The 6,644-nt window shown below is 38.8% G+C and overlaps 1 protein-coding gene across 2 annotated transcripts in view; it reads left to right on the forward strand.

The window, feature by feature from the left end:
• Positions 1-2,234: 2,234 nt before the first annotated feature.
• Positions 2,235-6,644, forward strand: part of LOC107035520 — a 40,177-nt gene continuing 35,767 nt past the window's right edge. Inside the window, exons 1-2 of one of the 2 annotated variants that reach the window (XM_015252977.1) lie at positions 2,235-2,600; positions 2,719-2,944. The gene's annotated coding sequence lies outside the window, so the exon portion shown is untranslated. The other variant, XM_015252978.1, reaches the window with a different exon arrangement.

Raw genomic sequence — 6,644 nt, forward strand, 5'->3', positions numbered from 1 at the left:
CCTTTTTTCATCCCTTAATCTCAATTAGGAGGGGAGAGGTGAATTTTTAATTACCGGGAGTTACTGTGCGCCGCGAAACAATTATTTTTCTTACTGTGCTGTGATTTCCCTGACAGTTTCTTCCATTTTTTACAGAGATTCAGGGATGAAAGAGTGTTAATTCATGGGTAATTTAGTTCTCCGTCAAACAGCCTTTTTTTCATCCCTTAAATTCAATTAGGAGGGGAAAGACAAATTTTTAATTCGCGGGCGAATGGTGAAAAGTCGCTGTGCGCCGAGAAGAAATTTATGTTTCTCACTGGCCCATGACTTTTGTCGTAGTTTGTATTTTTTTGTTACAGAGATTAAGGGATGCAACGGGGATCGATTGATGGGGAATTTAATTCTTCATCACACCGTCTGGGTTTCATTCCTTAATATTAATTAGCCAGCAAATGAATCATCTGAAAAACATTAAGAACATGTTGAGGACGAGGAGAGCATAAATTCCCCTCCGAAACTATCCCTGTGACAGCGGAACGGCTACTGCCGAGTTACCCGCACAGGCAGTAGGCCCAGCCGTCAGATTCGACCGTGGCGCCATCTCTCCATTGGAGTCGAACTATTTTTGGCTTGGGGTCACTTCAACCCCGAGATCTGAGCCTCTACTTTAGTCAATCCTCTTTGGTGTTGACTGTGGCGACAACCCCGTTTGGAAGCCTGGCTCTCGGCGGCCTTTCCGTGTTTTCTTGATTCCGCGGTTTGTCCTACAACTGAAGAACTTGAAAATCAACAGTTTTCTGATTTCTTCGGAGCAACAAATATTTTGTCTTCTGTTCAACTACTCGGGGGTGAATCGGGGTATTTTTAAGTCGGTTCTGAGTGAAGGAATAGTGTGGAGCTTGCTACCGGTGTGTTGCAGCAATGGTGCGCAATATCTCAGCTCTGAGGAAAATGACTGTGGAAAACATACCACATTCAATTCCCTAAAAATGTGAGTAGATCTTCAGTTTTCGCAGGGAATTTCCCTGATTATCCGGACCTTCAAATTAGAAACAATGATTAACAGTTTATGCCCTCATCAGATTAATTTTTGGCGGGATAGAGTGCGCAAGCTCTGATCATGAACTTGTCAATAATTACCCACACATGTCCCACGTGTTGATTGACATGACTTCATTAAAAAATGATCATTTATTTTAATCTTAATTACTGTCAGAGATTGATTCATATCGAGTGAATGAACACGGGAAAAACATTCATATGTGATTTTTGAATCACCAATTGCAACGAGTAACACAGAAATCACATTGAGTAAAGTTCACACTAACGTCACAGGTAATGCAGTTAAAATTATAGCTATAGAATAGCTTTATCTATCACAAATGGCAGCGCCCATTGTCCCTTATACGGGAAAGTTGCGTTTTATTCGTCTGGAGGGATGTATGTGTTCCACAGCCATTCGTCAAAGAGGGTTGGTTACGGCCGCCGACCTCACGGCCATCTATGACGTCATTGATTACGTACTGTATGTCCCCTTATCTGTTTCTATTTAGGTACCACTAGTGGCAATAATACCCTATCGTTAGGGGTTTGTATGAACCCGTCACTGACCTATGTTGACCTTTATTCTTTATTCAACGTAACGAGTACACCGTGATTTACGTCATAGGTGTTGATTTCCAGTTAGATAGATATTCCACGCAAATATTTTTCAGGAATCTTCGTGGATTATACTCTATTTTTTACGCACAATGATACTTCGTCAGTCGTAGGGGAGGGTGGGGCAAAACGGCCCCCCTTCAATTGTCAATAACTTGTGAATGACATTGTGAAAATTCCCAGTTTCAACTTCATTTTGAAGATAATTTTTCATTCTTCAAAACGAGCTCTAACTCATCCCAATCGGATTATTGAATCGGAAAATATTGACGATTGAAGGGGGACCGTTTTGCCCCATCCTCCCCTATATGGTACTGCAACGGAATATATTCACTGTAATAATGCGTCAAATTTTGATATTTCCGTAGGCAACGTTGGCTTTTTCTTCTAGTGTAATGATTGCGATATGTAGTTTTCCAGAACGAGGTACACGAAGAAAAGGATTACAGCCAATAGACTCATATATATTATATTATTAAATATATATTATATTATTAAATTATATTGCTCTAGAAGATGATCATATTAGTTATGACCTTGAGTGAACTCCCTCAATAATTATCAACATTGAAAAATTAATCGAAATTCTTCCTTGAGAAAAATAAGAAATTTAGGAACAATGAATAATCATTGGAGGAGTTCATCTAAGGTCATGTCTAACATAGTCATTGTAAATGGTAGTTAGCAAGGACATATTAACATTAATAAATTCTGAAAGCAGAGGGTGATTGTAAATTATTTGGTAAACAATTGTGGTTAAATTCGAATATACGTAATTAATCAATTTTTTTTATATATTTTCTTTTTGGGACTCTCCACCAACTACGTCCTCATCGTGAGTCCTGGATTACGCCAAGAGTTGGTGAGGATTGAACTCTTCACCAGGAATCTGTTGATTCCTTCAAGAACTTGGTTACCTCATTGAAAGAAAAGAATTTTAATTCTTTAAAAAAATGAAGGTATTGCCATATGAAATTAATTTCATTTATTGTCGTAAGAAGATACGACGGAGTTGAGGATGAAATACCTTATATCCATTAAATTTAATTACAAAAAAAACCTGATGGATATAATAAGAAAGGACCACAGCAATACTCCACTCAAGAACCCACAACTTATACGTTTTTGCATCAAAGGAGTACATAGTACCTTTGAAGATATTCCAATTGGCCAGGCTAACTGTGATTTACCCATTGTCATCCTCCAGAGTAACATGATTGTCATAATTGAAACTTAATCAGACTTTCCTGGGAACGTCTGGACTGGAGAAATACGCTATCAAAGAAATCAATACTTCTCTCAAGTAAGTAGATACTTGGCAGAAATAATTTTGTTTTCTTAGTGTAGAAATGATAATCGGTAGAGGCTTGAGTTCCACTTTATTCGAAGCCACTCTGATGCCGCCATGCGGGCCTGCGCCTTCGTGTGAATTCCCTGTAGAGGTAAAAATTGTCTCCACAAGTTGTTTCAACATTTCATGTGAATCCCTCTTAAATTCATTGATAATGAAATAACTGAGGTTTCTTAACTGTCCCCTTCATCACCGTAACCTTCAGGTGGCTGTTCAGGTGGCTTAATTAAATATTAGCAAATGGTGAAGGTTGGACTCATTATATCTTCTAATATTCATCCTCAGTTTGATTTTTTGAGTGAAAAATTATTATTTGTCTAATTATAAAATGGAAATATATTTGTCAAAGCTTTATTTGGTGGTAATCGAGAAATTTACGACAAATCGCATTTTGAACTCGTTTTGGTACGGTGTATATGTTGGATCTTTTTAAACCAGTTACTTCACATATGACAGTTTCAAAAGATGCGATCACTTCTGTTGGTGTTGTAGGATATCTAAACCTAGTTGGCGAATAGAAGGTTCCATGAAACTGGCGCTATATTCGTTAGTACCATAATTCTTATTCACAATAAATGCAATCCACTATTTCTCTGGATGGGCAATGATAACTTCAACTGATAAGATTCAACTAACTCGAGTGATAATGTATCATCAGCTAATTTGAAAGTTTCATGCTGATTTGACAATGGAAACGTTGTAATTATTCACAATATCTGTGTTCACATAAAAAAAACGGTGAATGATGAGAACGAGTAACGAACACCACAATTCAGTATAACGAAGATATACAAGAATCCTATATTATCTGCCGACATAGTTCAACGATAAATATCGATCAAGCTGGAATGTAATTGTCACTTATTATCTAAACATTGGAGTTAGACAACTGTGGATAACTCGCGAGTTATATTGAAATTCCTAATGCTATTGGACCCTTCAATTTCCTAATATTTAATTAAATATTCATTAATTTGGGGGTTAATAGCATGAATAACAACAATGTTCGGTCATTTTCAATACTTGTCGCGTACGAGAGGAGTTGATACTGCGTATTTCGAGACGGAGACGAGACCAAATATTTCTGTGTTCACTGAGACCGAGACAATCCCTCCGAAGTATTGTTTTCTGATGTCTCGTGAAGTCTCTCGCGGCATCACTACCAGGACTTGACTAACTTTTAGCAATCAAGCAACATATCCGGTGTTATTATCCATCGGAGATCGAGCCACTTTTGGTCCAGTTTAGATGCCAACCACATTGAACGAAAATTCGTCACCGCTTGAGGAACCCTCAATCTCTGACCAGGATCTCTGTGGGGGTGATGATTTCCGTGTTCGTTGTTAACATAATAGTGGTTCTTGTTATCCCCTCACCCGCTGTATCGTCTATAAATAGAAATCACTGTGGGGGAGTGAAACGCGGTAATTCAGAAAATCCCTTACCAACGAACAGCGCCGACGTGCGACATATTGATTTTTTTAGGTTGGATAATGATGTATAGAGACAACACCACAAGTTTCCTCATACATATCTTAGTTGAGATCGGTGAAATGAATTGGAATATTTCATGCGTATATTAAAGAAAAATCATTACATATTTGGGAACACACGGAGAAAACTTCTTCACAAAAATTGAGTATCTTAGGACTGGACAAAGAGTACAATCACCGGTCATGAAAGATGCCAGTGCTGTTAACTAAAAATGCTGAGGATTCTGTGCCAATTTCATATCAATGCAGGAAAAATTCACGTACTAGCCAATAAATTTTACAGTGTCACTGGAAGGTTTCAAACAAATTTCGCTCCGGGCGTTCGTATGATAAGAGTCAATCGTGTCCCATATAGGAATTAACGATGGGAACTGGGTTTTACAAGGCTTCGGCGAAGGTTAAACAAGCCTGGACTCAGGGGGTAGAGCCTCGAACCAAAGGCCTACCGAAGCCTCGAATCCCAGGGCTTGCTGAAGCCTCAAATTCCAGGCTTTGAATGAGGCTTGGGAAGAAGGGTTCATTCAAGCCTCGAAATACCAAATATCATTGTTTTTCAGAATATTATGTCTTTATTTATGTTTATTAGTGTTATTTAACGATTGCTGATTATCCTATAATGTCCATTATCTAAAGGAATGAAAAAAAATGCACCCGCCGGAATTCCATCCCAAGTGTTTCTGATCTCTAGTCCGAGGCCTTATCCACTTGACCAGTCGGACAATTGTTGAAATATAGGATTTCATTTTGATATAAGTACTGGGAGTGTATTGTATTTGTTTTTCCGTCTCGACCATTAACAACTGTTTTTTTTATTCCAATATATCAATGATTTTTTTGGTTCCATATGTATACCCTCTCGGGTTTTTACATTTTGTTCCCTTCCCTATCTGCGTTACCATGGACCCGAGTTGAATAATTGGACCTGACAAGTTCTACTTAGGTCTTTCCGTTCAGAACTGGATAGCTCTTGGGAAGCCTCTTCCCAAGTGCTTCGGAGACCTTTCTACCTCTGGTTATGTCCCATTTCAGCACTTGTTAGGTGTAAGCAGAACTTGTATTCAGACTTTCCAAATCCTTGCCGGTCCCCGTAATTCTATGGGCCTATATTAAATCTGCGTTCATATCCCTGTTTACTCATGCGTTATTGAAATAACAAATGCAATTATTGTTTTTTGCAATTATTGTCTTGTTGGATTTTTCGCCAAAATCGATTTTTTTAGCCGGGTGAACGTTGATTCCAACTATTTAAGCGCCGGGCTAGTCAGAACTGTCAAAAGTATGTGGAAAAAGTGAAAACTGAGAAACCGTTTTTTTTGGCCCCAGCCAGAGGGTCAGATTTTCGGGTTTTCCGGGGCAAGTGGATTTCCGTCAAAATCAAATTTTTTTGCCGGGTGAACGTTGATTCCAACTATTCAAGCGACGGGCTATTCAGAACTATCAAAAGTATGTGGAAAAAGTGAAAACTGAGAAACCGTTTTTTTTGGCCCCAGCCAAAGGGTCAGATTTTCGGGTTTTCCGGGGCAAGTGGATTTCCGTCAAAATCAAATTTTTTTGCCGGGTGAACGTTGATTCCAACTATTCAAGCGACGGGCTATTCAGAACTATCAAAAGTATGTGGAAAAAGTGAAAACTGAGAAACCGTTTTTTTTGGCCCCAGCCAAAGGGTCAGATTTTCGGGTTTTCCGGGGCAAGTGGATTTCCGTCAAAATCAAATTTTTTTGCCGGGTGAACGTTGATTCCAACTATTCAAGCGACGGGCTATTCAGAACTATCAAAAGTATGTGGAAAAAGTGAAAAATGAAAAAAAAATTTTTCACCGGAGGCCAAAGTGTCGGATCTTGGATTTTTCCGGGCGGAAAGTCGGTCCAAGGGTCACAAGGGTCACAAGTGTCACAGTGTCAGACCTTGGATTTTTGGCCAAAATCGAATTTTTTAGCCGGGTGAACGCTGATTCCAACTATTTAAGCGACGGGCTATTCAGAACTATCAAAAGTATGTGGAAAAAGTGAAAACTGAGAAACCGTTTTTTTTGGCCCCAGCCAAAGGGTCAGATTTTCGGGTTTTCCGGGGCAAGTGGATTTTCGCCAAAATTGAATTTTTTTTTCGAATTTTTTTTTGTGATGAATCGGTTCTTCAGTTTTCACCCGGCTAAAAAATTT

Source organism: Diachasma alloeum, unplaced genomic scaffold, assembly GCF_001412515.2.
Source record: "Diachasma alloeum isolate Michigan unplaced genomic scaffold, Dall2.0 Dall_scaffold_00198, whole genome shotgun sequence".
Classification (NCBI taxonomy): Eukaryota; Metazoa; Arthropoda; class Insecta; order Hymenoptera; family Braconidae; genus Diachasma; species Diachasma alloeum.